General features: G+C 36.8%; 1 protein-coding gene across 7 annotated transcripts in view; it reads right to left on the bottom strand.

The window, feature by feature from the left end:
- Nucleotides 1–16,870, bottom strand: part of EPS8 (epidermal growth factor receptor pathway substrate 8) — a 182,208-nt gene that overhangs the window by 133,304 nt on the left and 32,034 nt on the right. The gene's annotated exons all lie outside the window — the stretch shown is intronic.

The raw sequence follows: 16,870 nt of genomic DNA, 5'->3' as shown, positions 1-16,870 counted from the left end.
TACTTGGTGCTTATAAGAAATATTACCATCATAATAATTTAAAAATAAATTTTAAAAATACTAAATTCAAAGGATTAATTATACTTTAACTCAAGTAATATATAGCTAGGAAACTCACTTGTTTGTGAATTTGAAAAGCACATTACTAGGCAAACCTAATAAAACAGATGTTAGTATAGTTAACAAAGCAAATCTTAGAGGCCTAAGTCTCATAACTAATAACAGCACTGCATTAGATATATCAGTATAAAGTAAGTCCCTCCCTTCTAAAAGCTTACAGTTCAATAGAAAACACCACCACATATCTAAGTAAATTTTTAATCCTATTTAGCTGCATACTAGCTGTAAAAGCAAGAAACACATAATGTTTGATTGTTTCTATTTTTATGATGCTATCACTATTGATTGATGTGCAGTGTTTGACACTTTTATTTAGTAGGGCTTACAAATGTGACTTTAAGAGGTCCAGAAGATATAAAATGAAGGAGGAAAAAAAACTATCAAAAGACTCTGTGACTTGGATAAAATAAGCATCGGAAGCTCCCTCCGTCCTTCTTTCTGCCGTAAGAGAAAGAAAAATAATGACCAGAGCCAACAACGAACATTAACTGAGAGCTTACACTTAAGCTCTACTCTAAGTGTCTAACATGTATAAACTCATTCAATCCTCAACAACAAACATTTGAGGGAGACCCTATTATTATCCAGTTTTAAAAGATGAGAAAATTGAGGCACAGACACATTGAATAAGTTGCCAAAGTTTTACTGGTCAGTGAAGAACCAAACTTCTAATAGAGGAAGTCTGGCTCCAGAGCCCGTGCTCTTCATCACTGAATGTCCTACAGAAGGCCTGTTGCTCAAAGCATTGCATGTTTGTTTTTTTAAAGCTACTTTCATTAAAGCTGCTTCACAGTCCTTCAAACCCAATTATTTTACATTTTTTGCTAGTTTATCAATACATGTTTAGGATTTGGTTCTGTAACTATTCTATATTTTCTAGGTGCTTTTTGTAAATACATCAAAATTTCCCCAATTACTTCTATCATTAAGAATTCAAAAACTGAGAAAAAATCAAGCATTTATCCAAATTTTTAATACCAACTGTACAATTAGCTAAACAAATAGTAGATGAGAAGTTTCTCTTTGTAGAAATAGTCTACATAATGAGTTGAGATGCAATGATAATTAAAATATTGTACTTTGCAACTCATAATGAATCAAAGTATCTAGGTGTAACAGCTGCTAGCAGCAAAGAAAGAACGATAAGCATGTATTATATGTCTCCTGAAGAAAGAAGATATACCATTCATATAATATGAAGTGAGGAGGATGGAGAGGGTATACAAAGGAAATGAAAAAGGAAAGGAGAAAAGAAGGAAGGGGAGGAGGGAGAAAGGAAGGCAAGTGTGAAGAAAGAGGAAGAGGATCGCAACTTGATTAAGCCTCTAGATTAGCAGTTCTCAACCTGTGGGTCGCGACCCCTTTGGGGTCGAACGATCCTTTCACAGGGGATAGGAAAACACATATATAATTACATATTGTTTTTGTGATTAATCACTATGCTTTAATTATGTTCAATTTGTAACAATGAAAATACATTCTGCATATCAGATATTTACATTACGATTCATAACAGTAGCAAAATTACAGTTATGAAGTAGCAACGAAAATAATTTTATGGTTGGGGGTCACCACAACATGAGGAACTGTATTAAAGGGTTGCGGCATTAGGAAGGTTGAGAACCACTGCTCTAGATCCTTCTACCATTTTATAAAAAAAAAAAACACAGCACAGAGGAACAGGTTAAACACCACCATAGAATAATCAGCAATATCTAGCTGTGGGAAATTCTGCAGGGCAAATAACCCAGTTTCTTCAACAAATAAATTACAAGAAGAAAAAAAGATGGAGGAGAATCTATAATAATAAAAGAATAATGTGCTAATTAGACTGGACATTCTTCCGGACAACCTTCCGGTGGAAGCCAGGGCTGTAGCCGCAGGATCGAGGCAGCCACTGCAGCTGTGAAGACCTACTCTTGCATGAATTTCATGCATCAGGCGTAAAGTATCTATATGTTAAAAGAGGTGATAAAATACATAGTAGCTAAATGTAAAGGGCAATATCTGGACCCTGATTCACACAAAATGTAAAAATATTACTTTTATAAAACCACTGGCCAATGGAATATTAACTGAATTATTTAATTATATTAAAGAATTATTAGCTTTTAGTTTCAGGTATGATAAGTTATGGTATGTCTTTTAAAATGTCTTTCTATCTTTTAGAATTACGTATTGAAATATTTACAAATGAAATGGTATGTCTAAGATCTGCTTTGCTTCACAGAAAGATAAGAAAATGGGGATATGGATGAAACAAGATTAGCCAAGAGTTGGTAACTGCTGAAGCTAGATAATGGACATGTGAAGGTTCATCATACTATACTGTCTACTTTGTATATTTCAAAATTTCCACAACACTAATTTTTCACCTGAAAAATAGAACATCAAAAATGGTACTTCAAGTACTATAACAGAAGTACTTTTAAGAACAACTTAAGCCCGAACCAGTTTGGCTTAGTGGATAGAGCATCAACCTGTGGACTAAAGGACCTCAGGTTCGATTCGGTCAAAGGCATGTACCTTGGTTGTGGGCACATACCCAGCAGGGAGTGTGCTGGAGGCAGCTGATCGATGTTTTTTTCTCGTCGATGTTTCTAACTCCCTCTCCCCTCCTCTCTGTAAAAAATCAATAAAATATATTTTATAAAAAAACAACTAAAATTTTAACTGCATGTTACCATAGGGAAAAATTTTTGAGTAATTAATAATACTAATATCTCAACTAGTAGATATTTCTCTCAACTGCTTACCTAAAATGTCACATCTTATTTGTAATGGTTGAGCTCTTTACTAAGTACTGCTAGTGCACTGAAAACAGCAATTTATTTGAAAACAAAGAAGTAATGACTATTTACAAATATAAGCAAACTGACAGACTTTAGCTACTTTTACTTCCGAACTTTTTTATTCACTTCAACTAGCACTAGGGAGACTCATGATGAGCTAGAATGGTAGCACAGATTTTGGCTCAAACTGTTCAAGTTTGGATAATGCTTTTGTAATTTGTTATTGTACTATGAATTTTGTTAAGTGAGAAAGAGCCCTATTCCACATAAAAAGGTGAAAAGAACAAAGGCTCTAAAATTTAATTTTCATTCTATCACACAGTTTTATATTATTTCAAGCAAGTTCTAGTTCCTTCATCTGTAAAATGAGGAAAATAATTTATCCCATACAATGTTGTGATTCAATTTGAATTATTATATACACGATATATTGAATATATTTTAATCTTTTATATATGCTATAGAAGTGTATATCTTTCCTTAGCATTGTTCCTATTAGATCACATTTAATACAATGTAGCTAATATTCTTAATTGTCAATGTCTAGTCATTATTCTGCTCGTTAACATTGTTATACTAGCTTTTAACAGACTCACTCCTCCTCAAATGCCAACAATATTTCCCATGAATGTAAATGTTCATTTGTAATATACATCCACTCTGTTGGGCTAAGAAACCATTTATACATTAAAACTATGAGTTTCATTATGTAATTGGCAGGACAAAAATTTGCCTGTAACTCCTATTTACCCAAGTTGTAAATATTTTGGATAAATAAAATTATTAGAAAAGTTTACAGATAGGATGTTTTCAGTTAAATAGCCAAAGTTAAGTTACATTTTAAATATGTTTGGTGAGGGATCAATTACATTTAAAAATATCAAAATAATTCGTTAAATTCTAAAGAATATATGCACCCTTATGTTCACTGAAGCATTATTTACAAGAACAAAGCTATGGAAAGCAACCCAAGTGCCCATCAGTAAACAAGTGGATAAAAAGCTGTGGTACATATATACCATGAAATATTATGCAGCCATAAAAGAAGAACAAAATCTTACCATTTGCAACAGCAAGGATGGATCTAGAGAATATTACGCTAAGTAAAATAAGTCAGTCAGAGAAAGACTAATACTGTATGATTTCACTTATATGAGGAATCTAAGGAACAATATAAACAAACAGACACAGACTCATAGATACAGAGAACAGACTGATGGTTTCCAGAGGGAGAGGGGTTGGGTGACTAGACAAAAACTATGAAGGAATTAAGAAGTATGAATTGGTAGTTACAAAACAATCATGGGGATATAAAATACAGCATAGGAAATATGGTCAATAATACTTTAATAACTATTCATGGTACCAGCTGGGTACTAAAAATATGATGGGGAACACTTTGTACAGTACTAGTATATGATTGTTTAACCACTATGTTGTACACCTAAAACCAATACAAAATAATATTGAATATAAACTGTAATTGAAAAAAAATAATAATAAATAATTGGTTAAACTTACTGATAATGCTTTTACTGTAAGAAAATTCTTACTCTTGAAGAAAACGTATCAACAAAGACAAGCTTCTACCCAACTCATCTGATGCCCTAGAACAGGGGTGCGGAACCTTCGTTCTACCAAGGACCATTTGGATATTTATAACATCATTTGGGGCCATATGAAATTATCAACTTAAAAATTAGCCTGCTATATTTGGTCAAACATTTAATTAACTCACCCCTAATGCCTTGGCAAGGCCAGACCAAATGATTTCACAGGCCTTATATGGCCCTAGGGCATTCCTACCCCTGCCCTAGAGCATTTTGCATGAAACTTAAAGCACATCATGTTTTACCAGTCATTTGTTTACCTATTTGTCCACAGTTGGAAATGTGAGCTTCAAAAGAGTCAGAGGCACACATTTTCTTTCTGTATCACCAGCATCTGCATGGTGCCTCGCAGTTGCAGGTGCTTGGTAAATATTGAATTAAGTATGAGTATATACACCTTCGCTCCAAGGACTACTGGATGAAATCATCAAGTATCCCATAGTTAAACACTCGTGATGAAGCTGAGTCGACCAAACATGGGACTAGGAGCTCAAGAAACTTCCACTGTGGTCTTATCAGGATCCCTTTAGTCTACAGAGGGCGCATTACTGCAGATCACTCTAATTCAGCACAGACTATATCGCTGGTTTACTCTTCCAAGCCTAGCCTTCAATGTATAGTGCTAGCTAGCATTTACTGAGAGCACTCCATGTGCCAAGTACTACATTAAACACAGCACATACCTGAGTTCATGTGATCTTAAAGTAATCTGGAAGTAAGTATTAATATTAATATTCCAGGTGAAAATGTTAAGGCTTAAAGAGGTTAAGACACACGTCCAAAGTCCCCAGGTCATAGAACAAAGACAGGATTTGAGGCAGGTCTGCCTGACTGCAGTCTACGCTCTTAGTCAGTGAGTCTCTGAACAGAGAAGGCTACTAGTAAACAAGGCTTTTCAAAAAAGACTCTAAAAGTCCCTTGAGGTCACTAGATGTTTTTTAATGAGCTTATATAAAAGGTGACGTTAGTTTCCCTTTGAGAGTCCTTCCTTTTTTTCCTCTTATGTTCTCTCACACACAGGGACCGGTCCCATCAATGCAGAGAACAATAACCAACAGAAGCTACTCAGAGATGACAGCAGACAGACTTGAGGCTGGAAATCATGCTCAAGGAAGGAAATCTGAGCTGTAGAGAAGTCTTGTGAACAGAAGACTTGGGAAAAATACCAAACTGGTAGATACACAATCTTATTGCATAGAGGACTAGATCCCTATTAATAACTAAAAATTTTATAGAGTTTAAAACCCACAGAGCACTTAAAAATACACATACTAATTCACTAAATGGGAAGTTCCTGAGGCACCAGAAAGCTGATACTTACATGTCATGTAGATTAGACACTAAAATTTTCTTTAGAGCCAATGGAAACAGTACAGGCTAATGAGTAAGACAGTCTTTCTCCCAAGTTTAAATCTCAGCTTTGCCAATTCCTGCGTGGTTTTAGGAAAGGTACTTATCAACCACTCCGAACCTCTGTTTTCAGGTATGTAAAACAGAAATAATACCTACTGGTAGCAAACTTTGAGAAAATAGTTAAAACATCATGTTGTCCAAAACCATTAAGTACAGCACATCTATAATGATTGATAATAATAAGGGAAAAGTAACAGTCTTTGAAATTCTTAACAGAATATTTGAATTTGTGCTTCATACATGAAGTCTGATAGGACTATGAATATGGCTCAGGGCCTTGGTTCATGTGCAGTCCCATGCCCATTGCCTCCCCACCAGGCCCAGAAGTGGGCTGCAGTCACTGGATTTCAGGAAGGGGCTGGAGAGGCCTTGGCCATCCCATGCTGATGAGCTGGCAACACCACAGTCCACCAGGTGGGTGACTCAGCAGGGCCCTCTTGCTCACCTCCAATTCAGATACCAAGCAAATCCGGGCACTTGCAGGTCAACCATCTGCAGTTTGGGGTGGCAGCCCATGGGAAAAGAAAATGTACTCTCCCACCCAACCTGGACCTCCCCCTCCACCTTTACATTTTGCTCCAGGCCCTGCAAATTATCTAGCCTGTCTTGTCCTTCACTTTATGATGGCAACAAAAATACTATCAACAAGAGAGCTGTTTGGTTAGCACATTTTTTAAGCCACTGGGAAATTATTACCCACGCCCAACTCAGATTAGACCAAACTGTTTTCTTTACGACACCATATTGGGATCAGTAACATTAAATCTCAGCGACTAAGGAAAGTTTTCACCTACAGTACAGCTCAGCAAGAACGGAAATAAATAGCACTTGTCAAATAAAAGAGCTGGTCTCTTCTTGTTTTATCCTATGAGACACTGCGAGACCTTCCTTTGCCGCCTTCCTTATTCAATTAGTTTTAAAAATTATTAAGTGCAGACACTTATCTAGGTCCAAGGTATACAAGGGTGACCCATGAACAGGAGAGTGAGTGAAGCAGATCAGCAATAACAGCAATAATACCTGAGTGCTTGCTATGTGCCAGGCTATTTCACAAGTGGCTGCCATATTTAATAATTTCATTCTCACAACAGGCCCAAGAGGTAAGTAGAAACACATACTGTCCTGTCTTAGAGATGAGGAAACTGAAACATGAAGAATTTTAATAACTTGCAAATTCAAGCAGCTACTAAACAGTTAACTTTGGATTGAAACCTACGCAGATGATGACAACATAATGTGATAAAGGCTAGAACACAGGTTTTGGTAACATCTAGGACTAAGAATTTAAGTAAACTGGTTAATAATGAATAAAATTAATAAATACAGAGTGAGGCAAAAGTTGGTTTACAGTTGTGAGCATGCAAAACACAGAGTTTATTCTTGCATCATTATTTATTAACTAGAGGCCTAATGCAGGAGATTCATACAAGGGTAGGCCCTCGCAGCCCTGGCTAACTCGGCACTCACAGCCCCCTGGCTACCTATTGGCCCTGTGGCCCACCCCCTCGCCCACTAGTGGTTCTGGAAGGTCATTCCAGAAGGTCGTTCTGCCCTCCAGTCTAATTAGCATATTAGCTCTTTATTATATAGGATTATTGTATTATTTTCAAACAAACAACCTACTTTTGCCCCACCCTCTATGTTTAAAAGTCATAGAAACCCTTAGAAATCCACAAAGAGGAGGTGAACAAATTCACCCATACACATAAGTTTAAAAACCACAACTGATGAGTGACTAGGGCAAATATATTGCCCAAATGAAACTAGTTAACATTATTAAAATGAATTACAATCACATGTTATCACATCATAACCTATCACAAAGCCACTCTGCAATGGCGGAAGATTTTACAGAACTTTAACTGTAGAAAAAGAAGCATCATACAATCGCACAGTAAAGGACTTTTTGAGGTGAGTGTGCCCATACCAGTTAATTAACCAGATGTTTCATTCAGTGACACATGTAATAGATAAGGTATATTTTTCTTGAAGCAACAGTGTTAGAGACACTTTTCCAGAATTCAACCACCCGCACTGTATAAAGAAATTGGTCCTATATTACATGCTGTTCTACTAGTCAAGCCTCATTATTTGCAAACTATAATTTAACATCTATAATATCAGCCCTTTATCCTTGTCTGCCTATTATAACATTTCTCCTTGATGTCCTTATTTATTCAAAACTGAACTTGATCTTCACAAAACAAGTTTACTCACCAAATAAACTCATTTATTTTAATGGCACTTCCTTCCTCCTTATCATCCAGCTTGAAACTCCAGTCATGATTGATTCCTCCATCTTTTTCACTCTGTATCACCTCATGCCTGAATTATCTAAATAAGTTTAACTGGTTTTCCTATTTCAAATAACTTCCCATTCTAATCCTTTTCCTAACACTGACAATTTACTCTTAAAAAGTACTGCTTTTTATTCACAAAGATATATGCACCCCTAGGTTCATTGGAGCATTATTCACAGTGGCCAATATATGTAAACAAGCAAAATGTTCCTCAACAGATAATTGGATAAAGAAGATGTGGTACATAAGTACCGCAGAATGCTGCTCAATCATAAGAAAAGATGAAATACTGCCATTTGCAACAAGGATGGATCTTGAGAATATCACGTTACGCGAAATAAGTCAGACAGAAAAAGTCAAAAACCATATGATTTCACTCTTATGTAGGATATAAAACTGAAAGCAACAAATGAACAAACAGGACAAACAAAAACTCATAGACACAGACAACAGTATAAAGGTTGCCAGAAGGAAGGAAAGGGGTAGTAAAGGGTAAAGGGGATCAAATATATGGTGACAGAAGGAGATTTGACTTTGGGTGGTAAACACACAATGTAATATATAGATGATGTATCATGGAATGTCACCACAATAAATTTAATATTTTTTAAAAGCTCTGCTTTTACTTTGCTGTCCTCAGTCCCAGTACCAACAATGGGAACATCCTTTATAATAAAAGGCTAATATGTAAATAGACCGAACTGCGGAACAACCAAACCGGTTGCTGTGATGTGCGCTGACCACCAGGGGGCGTGCATGGAACATGGCGGCGGCGGCAGCAGGCAGCAGAGCATGGAACATGGTGGGCGTTAGCCGCAGCAGGATGGTGGAGCAGGTGAGCGGGGCTTCAGATCAAGGAGGGGCACCGTGGCTGTCATCGGGGCAAGCCTCTGGTGGTTACTAAAAATTCTTTACTCCTGTGCACCACGGTCCTGCCCGGCACTCGCAGCTGCTGCTGGTGCTGGCCCCACTCGCACCCGCTGCCGGTGACAAAGCTGCCGCTCACACCCACTGCCAGTGCCAGCCCCAATCACTCCATGCCGTCAGCGGGTGAGAGTGGGCCAGCACCATTAGTGCATGGGAGTGAAGTGGCGGGAGAGGGCTGCTAGCAGACAAGGGACCAGAGCCGTGGTGGGAGGGGTTGGGCAGGGGCGTGGAGGATGGGCCAAGACCTGCCCCTGTGCCCACCGCAGCCTCACAGCCCACAGTTCCTTTCAAGGTGCACGAATTCGTGCACTGGGCCCCTAGTAAGAGATAATAAAACAGAAGCAATGGCAACATAATAATCAAGAAGCTGGGATTCCAGCCCCAATTCTTCCTCCACTAACTAATTTGAGTAACTCAATCTGGTTTCCTTACCTGGAAGACACAAGTCCTGGGCTGGAAGAGCTCTACAAGCCTTTACTCTGAGAACAACAAATCTCTTTTCTGGGAATTCATGGTCCACATATTCTAGCCAAGCAAACTCACATGTAACTATCCCCAGTGCACATGCTCCTGCTCCCAGCTCCGCTCTGCTTGCTCCTGAATTTGCTAAGTCATTCTAGTGCCGCACTAATTCCTTCTTCTAAATGACTTCACCCTTCTTCTCTCACCCAAAAAAACGTTCTCAAACAGAAGGTTACAAGGAATTATTTTCTTTTTTGTCCTTTTCTGACATTTGCCAATTTTCTACAGTCACTATGTAGGTACAAGTAAATGTTCAGAAAAAAATAATAATAAATTTCCTAAACCGAAGTACAAGGTAAAATTACCTCGACATATGAAATCTAACCTAGTAATGCTCACTACTAATATATCTTTTTCTCCCTAGATATTTTATGCAAACATTTGATCCCATTAAGTTCAAAAATTAATCTATGTAAACTGTGGCTCCAACGTAATGACTCAATAATTAATGAACTGATTTTATGTTGGTTCTCTTAAATGCACAGTCTAATTTATCAGTGCTCAAGTAAAGGGGGTACTGTATTTAGCTAATGTGGCTATGTGAAAACACTTGATTAGTACGTGAGCAAACATGCTATGCTTTCTGTTTCCTAAGAACTCTACCTATTTTTAAATAACAAGCCATATTATTTTAAGCAGCAAGTTAATTCCAATATCTATTTGATCATTTTATAAGTACAATTACTTTTTGAACTGATCTGAGAACACCCAATTGCCTTCTACAACACTTCATTGGTAAGAGAGTGGCACCTGATGAAATAATAACTTGGGGGAGCCCCAAATACATTTCCTTCCCCCATTGGTCACTCAGCTTGCAGAAAGGAGAAATCATGGCCCAGATATGATCCAGTTCTCCAGAATCAGCACTGATCTAACTTTGACTTAAAACAGAACAAAAACTCCTTTAAGACAATAATGAGGGCCTCACACATACTAAAAAGATCAAAGAATTTGCTTTCAAAAGGCCTGCGCCAAATCCCACTAAATGTCTCACCGCTACAAGTCAAGTCTCATAACCTTTCATCCTCAGATTCCTCATCAGCAAAGTAAGATAATCATTGCACCAGCCTTGACTACTATGTAAGACCACTGAGGCTCAAGTGATATCATTTCAGTGTTTTGATAACTGACAAGTGCTTCACAAACACAAATTAATATATTACGTAAGTAAGATTCGTAAGTCAAATGCTCACTAATTTTAAGTATTTGTTTATTGTCAAATAAATTCACTTAGCAGGAAAACTAAATAACTAAGATTAGAAAGAGAAGAATCATCCTTAATAATATTATTTTCTAAGTCTGGGTTTTTATACATCTTGGTTTTTTGAAGTAGGACACACAAAACTCTACAAACACAATTTCAGGCAGTTAAATGTCTGAACACCTTTTCTTAAGGCTCTCTAGGGACAGAAATTTCACAGCTCTCTTGGCATTTTTCACTTGGAATAGAACGACTCAAATGAGGCATGAACAAGTAGGTTCTCATTTCTTTCATCTGATACAAAGAAAATAAAATGTACCAAGTTGGTTTAAAATTCTATTCTGCAACAAATTTTATGGCAGGTAAGGACAAAATATCCAAGGTATAATGGACCTAAGCTCTTTCATTCAGATTCCCTCCTGGCAGACATGGAGACAATTGCCTAGGCAAAAGAAACAGAAATTCAGGTCAGATTTCTCAGATTTCATAATGAAATACTAACCTTGACAGCTGCCAATCTAGAATATAAAACATATAATCTTCCCTTCAATCCATACTATGGACCATCAGCATTTTATGCACTTATCAAATGTTAACGTTAGACTCTTGACAAAAGCTTATCTTAAAGCAATTAATATTACAGAGAAATTAAGCAAATTTCATTTAACCAACTTTCACAAGATCCAGTCTTTCTTCTGGAAGATCAGAATGTAGTGCACCTGAACTGTATTATTTTCATTGTCACCAGAATATACTTATTCCTTAACTATTTTAAGTTGTGTCTTCTCACTGAAGGCCACCATAGAAAATAAGAATTAAAACAATGTTTTTATTCTGGTTTCCAACACTATCCTATATGTTATTCAATATATATTTTAATACAATATCTTCCTATAGCACTTGCTATCTGTGGCACTTCATTGACAATTCACATATTATAATTTACTGAAATTCTTATTTGCTTGTCTATCACCTCCCCTGACATATATTGAGCCCTGAATAGAAAATTATCACCTTACCTCACATCTTCCATTTATTTATCTTCTACACTCTTCCTGGAACTTGCTTTGCTCAGAGGAAGGAATTAATAAATATTTTATTATTATAATGATGATGATAATGAAAACAATAACAATGACAGTAGAAGTGGTAGGATTATCCTCATCAAAACAACATGTAGCATATTACTCATCCTCAAAATCAAATACAAAATATTAAGTGATTATCTTTGTATGTTGAGATTATGAATGGTTACTTTCCTCTTTATTTTCTAAATTTTCCAATATTGGTTAGGAAATATTAGTTGTGCATAAATTATTTAGTAAGCCTAAAATGAATGAGTTCCTAATACAAACAAAATCTAGTCTGACTCCAGTAATTCATCAAAGAAAAATGAATCTCCTACTGTAGGATATGTACGTTTCAGAAACTTCAATCTGCATAATGTCAGATGATTAACTTCCCTCTGTTTCCTCCTGCTGAGGACGACTGCCTGAGAACTGGACTCCATCTTTCTGAACCGTTGGGTGCTTGGATGAAGAGAAAGAGAAAGCAGGGAGTTTAGAGTGACAATGATCTCCCACCCTGTAGAGGACACACCTGCCACTCTGGAGCTCAGCATGCGACTGCCATGGCCCTGCCCTAATTCCAACTCCAGGGTTAGTTCATAGCTGGCAGAAGCAATTGTCCTTGATTAGCAAGCCTGCCTTTACACTCTATCCTCTGGCAGACACTCATGCACGCCCCCGCCCCTACCCCCCAAAAAATCTATTTATACTGAAACTATGTGTATCACAATCGAGAGGTGATTTGATCCCATAAGCAGTCCAAGCACTCAATGAAGATAAAACCTCAAGAAGAGGTTCCTCCAAGTGCATCTATCAAGATAAGTTCTCCTCAATTTGATCAATTGGTTTATACTCTGGATAGGTTTCACTTCCCCGAGTACTCGTGTTTGAAAAGCATACATCCTTATGGCCTAAAATGGTCCAAGCCAGAGTCAGAGATAAAGGTAGATGAAGAGATGAATCTGACACCTAGAAACACTCACTCTGGGGCCCAGATTTGAAGAGTCTCCGTGAATGATTCCTTAACACTACACAATGCCCCAAAAGACCAGCAAGAATGAAAACAGTGGATGCCTTTCATCACTTTTCTGAGTACATATTATTCATATGATATAAAATAGAAATATGCTTCTGGTATAGATTAATATAAACATGACACTCCATACAGGCAAAATTTCAAAAGCATATCTTAGAAACATACCTACCTATTTAGATACTGGACTTAAATTAACTCATAAAGGAACATCTTACCAAAAAAATAATGGCTTCTTTTCCTTAGTATCAGAAAAATTTTCCTTCTGAATCCTTCACTCAAATAAGAGAACAACACTCCTATTACATTAAACAGTAAAAGTAAACAATAAGATCCAGAATTCTGCTTCTGTCTATGTCACAATAAGATTCAAATCCCTAACTTAGCATTCAAGATTCTGTATTATCAATTTTAACATTCCGGCCTCAACTCCACTAATCCCATTACTTATTCATTCGTTCAGCAAAAATATATGGAGCTACAGCAATAAACAAGGCTACCATGATCCTAGTCCTTCAAACATCACAATCAAGTATCTTCCAAGCAAGCCAGGCAATTTGGGGTGTTCCCCAAACACTCATTCAACAAATATTTACTGAATAGGTTAAATACTGGGCACATTTTCAGACACTAGATCAAACAAAGGGACAAGATTTCCTTCCTTTACAAAATTCACAACCTTGTAAATGAAGAAAACATGTGCCTGTCCCTTTGCACTTTTGTTATGTTTGTGTCAGTTTCCCCTCCCTCTCTTTACCTTTCAATGCCTTCTCTTTTCCAAATTCCACTTATACTATAGTTCAGATAACATGTTAGATGGTAACTAATTTGCTGGTGAAGAAACTGAGACTCAAGCAAGACTTAAATCTGGAGTGTGGGGTGATGGAAAGTCCTGAGAGAGAAGGAGGATCAGCTACCTTTAGAAAATCAAAGAGAATTAAGGGGTTCTGGACAGGAAATCAGTGATGAGGCTTGGAGTGCAGTTGAGGATTTTATCAAACAAGCAAGACGGAAACCCAGTTACTAGACTGAGGCTCAAAGTTACTACAGAACCAGCAGCAATGGTGCTTGATATCAAGTAAGAAGCTAATGAATCAGAGCTCTCGAAATTCTTCAAAGAGCACAGCTGGACCCTCTGGACTGTTCTGAGCCTTTAATCTTAGATCAACTTTTTCAACAATGGAATTAAAATAAATATATCTTTCCAAATGATATATTTGATAATGTGGTTAATATAAAAAATTAATAAGAGATACATACCATTCAATAGCAAAAATAAATAACCAGATTATAAAAATTAGCAGAGGAGCTGAATAGACATTTTTCCAAAGGAGACATACAAATAGCCAACAAATACATGAAAAGATATTCAGCATCACTAATCATCAGGGAAATGCAAATCAAAACCACTTTGAGATATCACTTTACACCTGTTAGAATGGCCATTACCAATAAATAAATAATAAAAGAAAAAAACAAGAGATAACAAGTGTTGGCTAGGAGGTAGAGAAAAGAGAACCCTTATTCAAAGAGAACCCTTATTCACTGTTGGTGGAAATGTAAATTGGTACAGCCATTAGGGAAAACAGTATGGAAGTTCCTCAAAAGTTTAAAAATGAAACTACCGTAGAATCCAGCAACGTCACTTCTGGGTATATATCCAAAGGAAATAAAATCAGTGTCTCATAGAGACACACTCCCATTTTCCTTGCAGCATTATTCACAATAGCCAAGATATGGAAAGAACTTAAGTGTCCATCAATGGATGGGTGGATAAAGAAAATGTGATACACACACACACACACACACACACACACACGTAACTATGTGAGGGGATGAATGTGCTAAATAACTTGATTGTGGTAATTATTTCACAATGTATATGTATATCAAATCACCACATTGTACATATTAAATATATACCATTTTTATTTTTTAATTACACCTAAATGACATTTGGGGCAGGGGGAAGAAGTTTAAGGGCCCAGAGTCAGGAATATTATATTGAGGCATCAGATTCTCCAAGAAAAACAAAATTTTTTGAGTCTCTAATTAACAAATTCCAAATACTAATTTACATGATTTCTCTTCCCTTTCCTAGTAAGTTAGTCAGGAAGTAGAGAAGATGGGTCAAAGAAATTATACTCCAACAGCAAAGAAGTAACAATGGTGATGTTGGTAGTGATAAAAGTAATCAGATAAAAGTTAACTGTAATAATAGTAATCATCATGATGTCTCTTTATTGATCACCTAACATCTTAAAAAAATACTTTTCAATCTACTATATCATTTCATTGATACAGTAGAGGAAGACAAGGCAATCATTACTTTTCTAATGATATTAACAATATTAGTTGTATCATTCCAATTATATTATGGTGCAAAAGGCATGTGTAGGATAACTATCATTTATTTACGGCATTATGTCTTATGGAAATGTGACTCAGGCTGTAACTGGATCCTTAAGAAATCAGGGTATTTCCTCAAGCTGCAAATCCAGTGGTAAACAAGAGACCCCAGTCTGGGACAGCAGGAAAAAGTGTTCACCCCCACCACTTACCAGAATCATTTAGGTTTAAGAAACATGTATATGTCTCAGAAACATCATCAATAAAGTTCTTGGACTTTTCTGTTATTTTTTTTGAAGATTTTTTAAAACAAGCAAAAATTAAATAAAATGCAATTGTAAGAATGCCACTAGGAAAGTATCATAATCATAGAAAGCAAAGCTAGTGTTAAAATGAAGGATCTGTACAGATGAAGCTCTATAAAATGACCAGGTATTGGGGGGGTGGGGGGTTGTGGTTTTGGTTTTTGTTTTGTGTGGGGGTTTTTTGTTGTGTGGTGTTTTTTTTCAGAATTCCTTCTCTACTTCTTCATATGTCTCCAACTACATCTGAGACTTGAAAACAAATCATAACAACTGTAAATTCTATACCCATTATTCCGATAAGGCACACTTAATACTATAGTATAATCCAGGCACAAAAGTGTAAGTACTATCAGATGCAGTGGATATGTTTCTATTTGAAGAAGACCTTGGATGTTCATTTCTGCCTTACAGATGTCAGAATGTGGCTAAAAGATAAAGGTACTGCAACTAATTAATGCAAGCCTCATTAGAAGTACTTCTAGTGATCAAAATAACTCTATATATAGTACATGAACTGCATTTGTTCAGTCTAGTTCAAATCTTCCACTTCCTCTCCCATGCTCACTCCAGAAGATCTTTTAATACTAAAACAGTCTCGTGTTAAATGGATTCTATTCTTGAGTTTTATCAAGCATGTGAAGCTTTCATACACCAATAAATCTATATTGGTAGTACTATACTAACAAGTTTAAACAAAATTATATAAATATCAAACAACAGTGAGGGCATTTACTGTTTCCACAGGGTAAATCCTGCAAGGGAAGGGACAGCTGGGTATTTTATCCTCAACCTGAGGGGGTTGGGGAAAGGCCAAAGGCAATGGCTCACCCACCTGGTCGCCATCTGGCTTGGGACCAAGCAGAACAACAGAGCTGGGCAAAGGAGTCACTGTGCTGTGCCTCCACCTGGGCATTAGCTTTATCCCAATGGACACTGTGGGTACACAGTTTCAAGCCATTCTTCTACTGTATGAATTCTCTCCCTGTGCCAGGAGGATGAGGGGGAGATTCTGTCATAGTAGGTGTTGGCCTGACCTCATTTAAGATACTGGTCCCATTTGTTTAAAAAATAAATAAATAAAAGAGTTTAAATGAATTCTGTTCTGTAAATTCCCAAAGAGTCCAGAACCCAAACCAAAATTGCAGGCAGAAGGAAAAGATGCAGTTGGCAAGGGTCATGGGCTTGGCAGGAAAGAGAAGAGCCGGAATGGAAATCCTGAATCTCTTCACAC

The sequence above is a fragment of the Myotis myotis genome, unplaced genomic scaffold, assembly GCF_014108235.1.
Source record: "Myotis myotis isolate mMyoMyo1 unplaced genomic scaffold, mMyoMyo1.p scaffold_m19_p_3, whole genome shotgun sequence".
Classification (NCBI taxonomy): domain Eukaryota; kingdom Metazoa; phylum Chordata; class Mammalia; order Chiroptera; family Vespertilionidae; genus Myotis; species Myotis myotis.
This window is presented reverse-complemented; position numbering and strand designations above follow the sequence as displayed.